The sequence below is a fragment of the Daucus carota genome, chromosome 3 (genome assembly GCF_001625215.2).
Source record: "Daucus carota subsp. sativus chromosome 3, DH1 v3.0, whole genome shotgun sequence".
In the NCBI taxonomy this organism is placed as follows: Eukaryota; Viridiplantae; Streptophyta; class Magnoliopsida; order Apiales; family Apiaceae; genus Daucus; species Daucus carota.
In genome coordinates, this window is record NC_030383.2 from 46684732 (window position 1) to 46697898 (window position 13167).

At 35.0% G+C, this 13167-nt stretch overlaps 1 long non-coding RNA gene across 2 annotated transcripts; it reads right to left on the reverse strand.

The window, feature by feature from the left end:
- Nucleotides 1–1147: 1147 nt before the first annotated feature.
- On the reverse strand, nt 1148–11567 carry LOC135151265 (uncharacterized). Of its 2 annotated transcripts, XR_010289881.1 has the most exons (5): nt 10534–11567; nt 8565–8758; nt 4273–7709; nt 2304–2497; nt 1148–1448 (listed from the first exon to the last, which is right to left on the reverse strand). It is a non-coding gene; the product is annotated as an uncharacterized LOC135151265 (long non-coding RNA). The 2 variants fall into 2 exon arrangements; XR_010289880.1 differs by lacking the exon at nt 10534–11567 and having other exon boundaries at nt 8565–9761.
- Nucleotides 11568–13167: the final 1600 nt, after the last annotated feature.

The following is a 13167-nucleotide window of genomic DNA, read 5'->3' on the forward strand; positions in this document are numbered from 1 at the left end:
TTCAATAGTCAAACAAGCCGATATATATACACTATATACATACATACATACATATATATATATATATATATATATATATTATATATACACACACACACACAGGGTCTTACTCAAATGAGAACTATTCTTGTGGTGAGATATGAGATTTAATCTCAGCCACTCATTTAAATACATTATATTCATCTCTCACCATTCATTTAATATTTTAAAATCTCACCATCTTCTCATTCAACTACCTATCACCACACACCCCTCTTCCCCTCTCTCCCTCCCTTTCCTCCTCCTCCCCCTCATATTACATGTGTGTACATATGCAATAAGTCCAGAAAGATCGAGAACTACTCTGTATACATAAATGTTTTGGTCGTTTCGCCGGAGATCACTCCCGTTTCCGGTGACTTTTTCTGTTTGTTTCCTCATAATGAAATCTCGCCGGCGCGTGCTTCCGGTCGACCGGAGCGGAATCCCTTCACTCGCGAGCTTCCTGTTAAGCTTCGACGGAGGAGTCCTTTTCCGGAGCCTAATCTGATCACATCTCCGGCCGGTTTGTTACCGGCGATGATTCAGTCTCAGGCGGATATGCTACGGTGGAATTACCTAGTGTACGAAGCCATGTTTACCGAGAGCGACGTGGTTGTATTCGCCAAAGGCGTGAACAAGCGGCAAGGCAAAAACTGGGACCCATGGGAGTTGAATTGCGTGTTTGGCGATGACGATTTGCTTATTGAATTTCTTCTTTTGTTTGATTTAATCTTTATTTGTCGTCGTTATTCTTTATATTTTGATATTCATCCATATTTATATATATTTGTATTGTTCTAGTATTGCTAATTTTTATGGATATAGGAACTTCTTGCCTAACAAGATCATATCCATGGTGGTGACGGATAGGTTCAGAAGGGGTGGAAAAGAAGAGCTAATTTGGCGATAATTGTGCCTTAATTAAGGATATTAATTATTCTTAATTAAGGTTTTTAGTACCATTTATGGCGACCATTATTGGGGCATTATTTGTGACGGCCCGAGAATCCGGGGGTCTGGATTCTGACGTCACCACACAAAAACCATTTTTAAAACACCTTAAAAAAAACCTGCAATATTTTTTTTTTTTTATAAAGATAATGAAAATCCAAAAGAATTTTAAAACTTGAAATTCAAAACTTGAAAGCCATCATAAAATATTTGAAAGAGCACATTTCAACCCCCTAAACAACAGGATCGCATCCAGGTTACAGTATTGAAATTAGAATCCACCACTAATATTACACAGCATTTCTTACCAAATCAGATCATCTTCGATAAGAGGAATCACTGTCAACTATTCCAGCTTTCACCAACCTCATCAACTTTCCTGAACACTCCTCGACCACTGGATCCTCAACTCTGTCTCCTCGCCTAGCATTAGCCTTATCCACAATCTCAATCAATCATCTCAACTTTAAGCCTTTCTGAAATGGTTAGAAAGGAATAGCAAGGGTGAGCAACAATGCTCAGCAAGTAATAATAAACAATGATAGTTCTGAAATGATATAACAAAAGTTCACGAGTTCAAGATATAAGAGGATTCAACCTGATTTCATGAGTTCATGGTATTGTATAGAATGATTTACAATACCTTGCAGCATTTAAACTGAGAAATTCAATCTTTCCAAAGAATTATTGAATTGGACTATCACATTTTAATTAAAACCAAGGTTAGGCAGCTGATCAGTTCCGCACTAACCCCGAGCAGGCCCCGCCATGCTCTATCACTGGATCCAAGGCACTCATTGGCCTAACATGACCACGAATCTGGTCCACAGGTTTATATAAAAACAATAATCCAATTCTCTAATTCAATTCAAGAAGCCAATGTAAATTAACAGAACATCATCATAAATATCATCAACAACAGAATAATTCCAATTCAAACTTTGATAATAATCTATTCATAAATCATGATCCATCATTTCATAAATCACAGTTCAGGAAATCCTCAACTATTCAGTATCCTCCATTATCGGCTAAGCAACTGAATTTAGCCTGCTAAACCAGCATGACAATGGCGGGTTGAATAATCAAGAAGATCCCAATTCATTCAAAGCTCTAACTATCACTGAGCAACACATGCTTCAATGACAATCTGAACTTCGAATTAATTTGTAAAACGGAAATTCTTTAGAAACTTGAAGATTAGAAAGAATGGGTCAGAATACTCGCACTTTCGAACATTGAAAAGAAAGGTATGAATACTTGAAACATATACCAAAGGAATGGATCAAAATATTTGCAATATATCCAAGAGAAAGGTTTAGGATACTTGCCTTAAATCTGACTCCAGTTTCATAGCTCAACCTCATCTTTCAACTTTCACAATCTATGCATCTCGTAATCTCTAGACCATCTCTAGCTATACTCTATTCGCCACTTCGCTTCGCTTACTCAATCATCCCTTATTCGCTTTGCAATACCATTCCGACTTTCTGACGTCTTCGAGCGTACACGTCTCGTCCAAATCCTTTACGAGAATAAGATAATGCTATAGTCACTAAGCAATATATCGCATATACATATCACGTATATCGATACCCACTTATATACCCCTTTAAACCTATCACATACCACGTAACACATAAGCATGCTTTGACTCTTACATATAGTCAATCATATTCCACATAACATATCACCAATCAATTATCATATGAATCCTATCGAAAATCCGACATCGTCTCGTCTATTTATTAGACTATCCACCTGTTATCCTATCTCAATCAACAATCAACCAACAAGATCCAATCACTATAATCCATATATTCTTATCCAATATCAATCAACTCACGACACTATGTCATCCAAATCATTTATCACACGCATATACTATCATGAATAAACATGTATATCACGTAGTCATTAGTTAATAGCAACCAAATAACATATAATCACATTTTGCACATTTAACAAAAATTATTCAGATTCTCGACTCCATCATAATATTATGTCATATCAAACTAGACTTTATAAGCTTCTGTCTCTCTTTCGTTTCACTTGATTCCGACTTACGGATCAAAAGTTATGATCAAAACCGTTTTCTAACTCCTCTATCGGCACATAACACATCAAACAGATAGCAGACAACACATTACACATAAGGTTTCCCACCCCAATTGATATCAAATCAACTCTTGGGTTAAAAATGATTTTTCGGGAATTTTCTGGAATTTTTAAACATTTTTCGGAATTAAAACGGATAAAAGAATCACTTTTCGGATAAATAATCAAGTCCCGAATACTTGAAATTGGACTTGAAATCATTCATAAACAATTATCGAGCCTTGAAAATAATTTGGAAAAATATTTTAAAGCTCGAAACTATTTTTCGGAATTTTTAAATCAAAAAGGATTAATTAAATCCAATTAATTAATCAATTAAAATCAATTAATAATTAATTAAAATAATTAATCAATTAATATTTAAATTAATTGACCAATTAAATAATTAATTACTAATTAAAATTAATTAACAAACTAATTTAGATTTATTTTTGAATAAAGAAATAATTAAAAAGCATTTTATTGAAATTAAAATAATTAAATAAAACAATTTTTGAAAATTAAAATCAAAGGTTTAAAGTGTAAACTTTTGAAAGTTTTGTCCAGGGTTTAAAGTGCAATTTTTCAAAGTTACAGGGGGTAATTCACAAGTTTCAAAACCTGAGTACAAAAACTTCATCATCTTCAAAACTTCGGTGACCAAACAGCAATAAGCCGCCGGCCACCACACTAACTCGCCGGAAATTCGTTTCCAGGCGTCCTCCACTCACCATCTACTCCAGATAAGTAGTACACACACCCATAAATCAATCCCCCATCTTTAATTAGGCAGAAGTCGCGCGAATTCGCCGGAAAATCCGGCCGAAGTCGGCGACTTCCCGCCGCCGATGGCGGCGATTCGAGCCACCTCCGCTCAAACCAAGCACACCAGCATACTCCCCTTTCTCTCCTCTTTCTATTCATATATTCCACTACTTCCCAGACTTAACGGATCAAAATTCCGGCGAAGAGCTTGAGTTTTCCGGCGAGGAACCTCAAGAACACCAAGAACACTCAACTCAAGAATTAAACCACTGTTTCTATATGATTCCGAACCCCAAATTCAACATATAATATACCAAAACGACGAGAAAAGCACGTACTACAACATGGTATCATCAAAATCATCAAACAATCACGTTTGCAAAAATTCACTATTTAAATCATAATAATTCGAATTTTAAAGCTCCAATTATTCCCTACCTGTGAATCTCATGTTGTTTTTGATGATTGATTTGGGTTCTACTCTTCGATATCTTCGATTTGACTATTTGCACGCTTGATTCTGACTCCAATAACACCTTCAAATCTTCATTTGATTATGAAGAACGCGAAGAACACCGCTCGGTTTCTCTCGGTATTCGTGCAGAGAAACTGGTGAAATGATTTTACGGTGGAAAATAAGGTGTAGAAAGGTTTATTTATATTTACAAATAATTGGTACCCCTTTGGATCGTATATGACATGAAAATACGTATTTAATAGCTTTATATTAATAAAGCGGGATCCAATCGGTACCGGTTTTCGAGATAATCATCAAAACGGGGCTTTTTAACTCAATTATTGGTCTGCGGGTCCCATTGCAATTATTACAAGATAAGGATGAATATAATAATCAAAATATCTCGTTTCACGCTTATCGAGACAAACTGGATAATTATCAACAATTAAAATACCCGAAAAACTCCGCCGGACCGACTCCGGGGAAAACCGTACTCCGGATCGAAAAAGTCAAAACACGAAAAATGTCCGGAATATTGAAATTAGGTTAAAGGTAAGTTTTGTTGAAACTTCCGGAAAGAAAATTTGCTACCTCGTTACGAGTGGACGGTTTTACGGAAGTCAAATAATTAATATATAAATATAAATATACGCAATTAAATCCGTAAATCGATTATAAAATCATCTAACATTCCATAAATCGATATGAAAATATCTAAATAAATTATATTTTATCCTGATCATATAGAAATTGAAATATCTCAAATCCGAACACATATGAGCAGTTAACGCAATAAACCAGATAATATATAAAATTCACAAAAATTCATATATTAATCATATAATACTCATAATTAACCATAATTAATTAACCAACAAATCCACCAATACCACTTACTCACCTCACACATATATTCACATAATAATCATCTAGAATTTTCGAAACAATATATGAAAATCAGTTTTAAAAAATATAATCATTTATCAATAACACAATAACCCGGGGTTTAATATAAAACCTTGAAAACTCACTAAACTGGAATAAAATATTAAATCTTATTCCCTTCTTTTTTAAGAAAAATCACTTTTAATACTAATAAAAATATTTTTAAAAATCCAGGTCATTACAATCTACCCTCCTTATAGGGATTCCGTCCTCGGAATCAGAAAAAGAAGGAGGATGCATAATCTGTAAAATCCATATTAATCCACATAACAAGTATAATCACATACAACTATTCACATAATCATATCAATATTCAACTAGAGCCAACAATAATATCTAGACAAATAGATTTATAATAATCACATCTAAATTTAATAATATGGGATATTACATTCTACCCCCCTTATAAGGATTCCGTCCTCGGAATCCTCCGAAGAAACTAAAACGTACACGCTTCGTAATATCATATCGTCATTCACCTTTGGTTGATCTTGGCATACCTTTAACTTTAATGAAAAAGGAAAATCAAACTTTTACAATTGCAAAATTCATTTCCCAAGAATCAATCTTGTGGAATTTTGAATAGAACAAAATGTTTTCAAGGTAGATCACATTTGAATAAAGGAGTGACTGAGAGATCTATATGATCAACGAACTTGGTGTTGCGTGTCCACATTAGACACTACTAAAGGTTGTTAACCTTCTTGTAATCACAACACACACAAGTGATGGCGTCCCATCCAACTCCTATCACACAGACAGGTATACCTTGTGTCCCCTATAAATAGGGTTGTTCATCCCAATCAAATTGAAGAAATGTTAAGGAATATCAGAGAATATCAATGAATATCAACAATATCAAAGAACACTAAGGGATATCAAGGTAGATGAAAGGGTATCAAGGAATGTCAAGAAATGTCAAACAATATCAAGGAACATCACTATCTCTTTACAACAAACCTTTATCACACATCTTTGCTTTCCAACTCATACCAATAATCAATACCAATGTCATCTTAGAATTTGAGAAATTGAAGATCTCATTTATCAAAACTTTTGTAGAAAAGATATCATGATAATATCTCACTGATGAGAAAACAATCAAAAGAACCTTTAGTTGAAGAGAGGTATTGCCAAGGTCTTCTCAAATTCCCACTCTACTTTACGAAATCGTTATTCGATTTATGTCATTCTTTCAACGTTCTCGATAATCAATCGATTTGACTCGTAATAGCCTAGTAAGATGTCATCGTAGACGTTATCGTCCGTAATAACTCTGGCCCATGTAGTTCACGTTCTCGTGCTTCATCCAATTGCCTGTGAAGTCCATAACACACACGTAGCATATCTTCGATTTTCTGAATTGTCGCTCTGTGGGTTATGGGCCCGCCTTGTCCCGCTTAACTTAAAACATCGTTGTCGAGGACTAACGTTCTAACTTACTCGCAGACATCACCTCTAATAACTGGACTCAACTCCACATGCTCTCTATCATGCACTTCTCATCTATCAACCTCTATCTACTAATCTCTCCTTCTAATCCAATACAACGCATACTCTACACTTACTCTTCATATCTTCACTCAAAACAATATACATCTTCCAAATATCTGACATGGTCAACATACTATGAACCATGCATTTATATCATCCTCAAATCAATACAATAGATCATTTTCAACTATGCAGTATAGTCAGAATACTCTGAACTCTGCATTTTCACCATTCTCAACTCAGTCATTCACTATCAACTTTTCTATCTGGGTCTAATCTTGACCTTTCTCACAATTCATCATCTCAATTAGTCAACATACCAAAAATCATATGTCTAACTTAGGAATCAAAATCTCTCCAAACTTATGCACTCAACTTAATCATCTAACTAGATTCTATTTCTCTATCACATCCCTAGACTATTTCTAAATAGTCTCACAATACCTCTATCCGAGGTCACCCAACATTCTTCTCTAGAAAACCTATAACTATGATCTATATTCTAATTTCAAATACTTATAACCTGTTGCTCTGATACCAACTGTGACGGCCCGAGAATCCGGGGGTCTGGATTCTGACGTCACCACACAAAAACCATTTTTAAAACACCTTAAAAAAAAACCTGCAATATTTTTTTTTTTTTATAAAGATAATGAAAATCCAAAAGAATTTTAAAACTTGAAATTCAAAACTTGAAAGCCATCATAAAATATTTGAAAGAGCACATTTCAACCCCCTAAACAACAGGATCGCATCCAGGTTACAGTATTGAAATTAGAATCCACCACTAATATTACACAGCATTTCTTACCAAATCAGATCATCTTCGATAAGAGGAATCACTGTCAACTATTCCAGCTTTCACCAACCTCATCAACTTTCCTGAACACTCCTCGACCACTGGATCCTCAACTCTGTCTCCTCGCCTAGCATTAGCCTTATCCACAATCTCAATCAATCATCTCAACTTTAAGCCTTTCTGAAATGGTTAGAAAGGAATAGCAAGGGTGAGCAACAATGCTCAGCAAGTAATAATAAACAATGATAGTTCTGAAATGATATAACAAAAGTTCACGAGTTCAAGATATAAGAGGATTCAACCTGATTTCATGAGTTCATGGTATTGTATAGAATGATTTACAATACCTTGCAGCATTTAAACTGAGAAATTCAATCTTTCCAAAGAATTATTGAATTGGACTATCACATTTTAATTAAAACCAAGGTTAGGCAGCTGATCAGTTCCGCACTAACCCCGAGCAGGCCCCGCCATGCTCTATCACTGGATCCAAGGCACTCATTGGCCTAACATGACCACGAATCTGGTCCACAGGTTTATATAAAAACAATAATCCAATTCTCTAATTCAATTCAAGAAGCCAATGTAAATTAACAGAACATCATCATAAATATCATCAACAACAGAATAATTCCAATTCAAACTTTGATAATAATCTATTCATAAATCATGATCCATCATTTCATAAATCACAGTTCAGGAAATCCTCAACTATTCAGTATCCTCCATTATCGGCTAAGCAACTGAATTTAGCCTGCTAAACCAGCATGACAATGGCGGGTTGAATAATCAAGAAGATCCCAATTCATTCAAAGCTCTAACTATCACTGAGCAACACATGCTTCAATGACAATCTGAACTTCGAATTAATTTGTAAAACGGAAATTCTTTAGAAACTTGAAGATTAGAAAGAATGGGTCAGAATACTCGCACTTTCGAACATTGAAAAGAAAGGTATGAATACTTGAAACATATACCAAAGGAATGGATCAAAATATTTGCAATATATCCAAGAGAAAGGTTTAGGATACTTGCCTTAAATCTGACTCCAGTTTCATAGCTCAACCTCATCTTTCAACTTTCACAATCTATGCATCTCGTAATCTCTAGACCATCTCTAGCTATACTCTATTCGCCACTTCGCTTCGCTTACTCAATCATCCCTTATTCGCTTTGCAATACCATTCCGACTTTCTGACGTCTTCGAGCGTACACGTCTCGTCCAAATCCTTTACGAGAATAAGATAATGCTATAGTCACTAAGCAATATATCGCATATACATATCACGTATATCGATACCCACTTATATACCCCTTTAAACCTATCACATACCACGTAACACATAAGCATGCTTTGACTCTTACATATAGTCAATCATATTCCACATAACATATCACCAATCAATTATCATATGAATCCTATCGAAAATCCGACATCGTCTCGTCTATTTATTAGACTATCCACCTGTTATCCTATCTCAATCAACAATCAACCAACAAGATCCAATCACTATAATCCATATATTCTTATCCAATATCAATCAACTCACGACACTATGTCATCCAAATCATTTATCACACGCATATACTATCATGAATAAACATGTATATCACGTAGTCATTAGTTAATAGCAACCAAATAACATATAATCACATTTTGCACATTTAACAAAAATTATTCAGATTCTCGACTCCATCATAATATTATGTCATATCAAACTAGACTTTATAAGCTTCTGTCTCTCTTTCGTTTCACTTGATTCCGACTTACGGATCAAAAGTTATGATCAAAACCGTTTTCTAACTCCTCTATCGGCACATAACACATCAAACAGATAGCAGACAACACATTACACATAAGGTTTCCCACCCCAATTGATATCAAATCAACTCTTGGGTTAAAAATGATTTTTCGGGAATTTTCTGGAATTTTTAAACATTTTTCGGAATTAAAACGGATAAAAGAATCACTTTTCGGATAAATAATCAAGTCCCGAATACTTGAAATTGGACTTGAAATCATTCATAAACAATTATCGAGCCTTGAAAATAATTTGGAAAAATATTTTAAAGCTCGAAACTATTTTTCGGAATTTTTAAATCAAAAAGGATTAATTAAATCCAATTAATTAATCAATTAAAATCAATTAATAATTAATTAAAATAATTAATCAATTAATATTTAAATTAATTGACCAATTAAATAATTAATTACTAATTAAAATTAATTAACAAACTAATTTAGATTTATTTTTGAATAAAGAAATAATTAAAAAGCATTTTATTGAAATTAAAATAATTAAATAAAACAATTTTTGAAAATTAAAATCAAAGGTTTAAAGTGTAAACTTTTGAAAGTTTTGTCCAGGGTTTAAAGTGCAATTTTTCAAAGTTACAGGGGGTAATTCACAAGTTTCAAAACCTGAGTACAACAACTTCATCATCTTCAAAACTTCGGTGACCAAACAGCAATAAGCCGCCGGCCACCACACTAACTCGCCGGAAATTCGTTTCCAGGCGTCCTCCACTCACCATCTACTCCAGATAAGTAGTACACACACCCATAAATCAATCCCCCATCTTTAATTAGGCAGAAGTCGCGCGAATTCGCCGGAAAATCCGGCCGAAGTCGGCGACTTCCCGCCGCCGATGGCGGCGATTCGAGCCACCTCCGCTCAAACCAAGCACACCAGCATACTCCCCTTTCTCTCCTCTTTCTATTCATATATTCCACTACTTCCCAGACTTAACGGATCAAAATTCCGGCGAAGAGCTTGAGTTTTCCGGCGAGGAACCTCAAGAACACCAAGAACACTCAACTCAAGAATTAAACCACTGTTTCTATATGATTCCGAACCCCAAATTCAACATATAATATACCAAAACGACGAGAAAAGCACGTACTACAACATGGTATCATCAAAATCATCAAACAATCACGTTTGCAAAAATTCACTATTTAAATCATAATAATTCGAATTTTAAAGCTCCAATTATTCCCTACCTGTGAATCTCATGTTGTTTTTGATGATTGATTTGGGTTCTACTCTTCGATATCTTCGATTTGACTATTTGCACGCTTGATTCTGACTCCAATAACACCTTCAAATCTTCATTTGATTATGAAGAACGCGAAGAACACCGCTCGGTTTCTCTCGGTATTCGTGCAGAGAAACTGGTGAAATGATTTTACGGTGGAAAATAAGGTGTAGAAAGGTTTATTTATATTTACAAATAATTGGTACCCCTTTGGATCGTATATGACATGAAAATACGTATTTAATAGCTTTATATTAATAAAGCGGGATCCAATCGGTACCGGTTTTCGAGATAATCATCAAAACGGGGCTTTTTAACTCAATTATTGGTCTGCGGGTCCCATTGCAATTATTACAAGATAAGGATGAATATAATAATCAAAATATCTCGTTTCACGCTTATCGAGACAAACTGGATAATTATCAACAATTAAAATACCCGAAAAACTCCGCCGGACCGACTCCGGGGAAAACCGTACTCCGGATCGAAAAAGTCAAAACACGAAAAATGTCCGGAATATTGAAATTAGGTTAAAGGTAAGTTTTGTTGAAACTTCCGGAAAGAAAATTTGCTACCTCGTTACGAGTGGACGGTTTTACGGAAGTCAAATAATTAATATATAAATATAAATATACGCAATTAAATCCGTAAATCGATTATAAAATCATCTAACATTCCATAAATCGATATGAAAATATCTAAATAAATTATATTTTATCCTGATCATATAGAAATTGAAATATCTCAAATCCGAACACATATGAGCAGTTAACGCAATAAACCAGATAATATATAAAATTCACAAAAATTCATATATTAATCATATAATACTCATAATTAACCATAATTAATTAACCAACAAATCCACCAATACCACTTACTCACCTCACACATATATTCACATAATAATCATCTAGAATTTTCGAAACAATATATGAAAATCAGTTTTAAAAAATATAATCATTTATCAATAACACAATAACCCGGGGTTTAATATAAAACCTTGAAAACCCCCAAATCTGAAAAAAAAATCACTAATTACAATCAATTCAGTCCTCAATTTGAAAAATCACCAGCGTCGTTTTGACGTTTCTGGCGACTGCCACTCACGATTCTACCTTCACTTGCCTCACCAGCGATGGCGGCACCGGAAAACTCGAGTGTTCCGACTCCACCGCTACACCTCTGGCAACTCTGGCTGAGTCCAATCGATCTTGACGGCTTCGGCGATCGACTTCTTCGACTTCACTTTAGTCGACTGTTTGTGCATGTATCAGATTTTGAATTTGAAAATGAAGAGATTGGAGGAGGATAGAGAAACAGATCCGGAGGCAAAGAGCTCGGAGAACGGCGATGGCGTGAAGCGGCGTTGTGCAACGATGATTCCACGTAAGAAGCGCTCGATTCAGAGGTGGAAGCGATATCGAGGATGATGGCGGCCAGAGTTGGTGGAAGAGAGACGACAGAAAGGGAGAGAAGGCAGTGGAGCAGCTGGGTAGTGGGTGAGTGGGTTAAAATTGTGTGATTATGATTTAATTTTGGGATAGAAATGTGGGGCTGAGATTAGATCTCATATCTCACATTATTTGGGGTTCTCATTTGAGCACCACCCTACACAGATATATGTGTATATAGGCAAGTGCTCAAATGAGAACCCCAACTAATGTGAGATATGAGATCTAATCGCAGCCCCACATTTTTATCTCCAAATCAAATCACAACCATACATTTATATTTTAACATTTTCTTTTATTACACTCTCCCTCTTCCCTCCCACCCCCACGGCCAACTATCTATTGCCCACCCCCACCCTCTACTGCCATCCCCACTACCCATTGCTGCTGCTGCTGCGACGCAACCACCAGATCTGCTACAACATTGTCGTAGTCGAGGCGACGACCTCGTCTCCAGCCACGCACATAAAAAACACAGATCTCTCTCTCCCCCTCTCCATCTCTCTCGCCAGAAACGCGACTGCTGCCTCCCCTCTAAAAGCCCCGTCCTTATTCTTCCATTTTTTTTCTTCTCTAGTCATCGCCGATCCACATCACCTCCGATTTCGATACTCCGATCTGGAGATGGTATTGGTGGAGGTTCGGTGATTTTTGTTTTTACGATGGTGATTTCATTTTGTTGATGGTTTTTGTTTGTGGTGCTTTATAATCAATACTAGCCTTTAACCCGTGCGAAGCATGGGCGAGTATACAACTCGTAATTTATTATTTATAATTTAAATTTTAATATTATTTTAGTAGTATTTTAGTATTAATGAATTGAATTTTAATTAAATTATATTAACTAACTAATTATATTTTCTCGAAAAAATTCAGCTTTTATAATTTATTATCTATTTATAAATATTTTGTTGTTATTAATATTTGGATACTATATTTGTCGTGTAACGGATTAGAGTTAAAAAGAGTTATACGAAGGATCTTGTTTTAAAAAAAGGTATTCAAAATTGGATATTTATAACTTTAACATCATTATAATTTTTTTCTGAAATATTATATGATGATGTATTATGATGAGTGTTTTTAGTATATAAAACTGTTTAACAGTGTATGCGCATGTTATAGAATTCTAGTTTCAGAGGGAG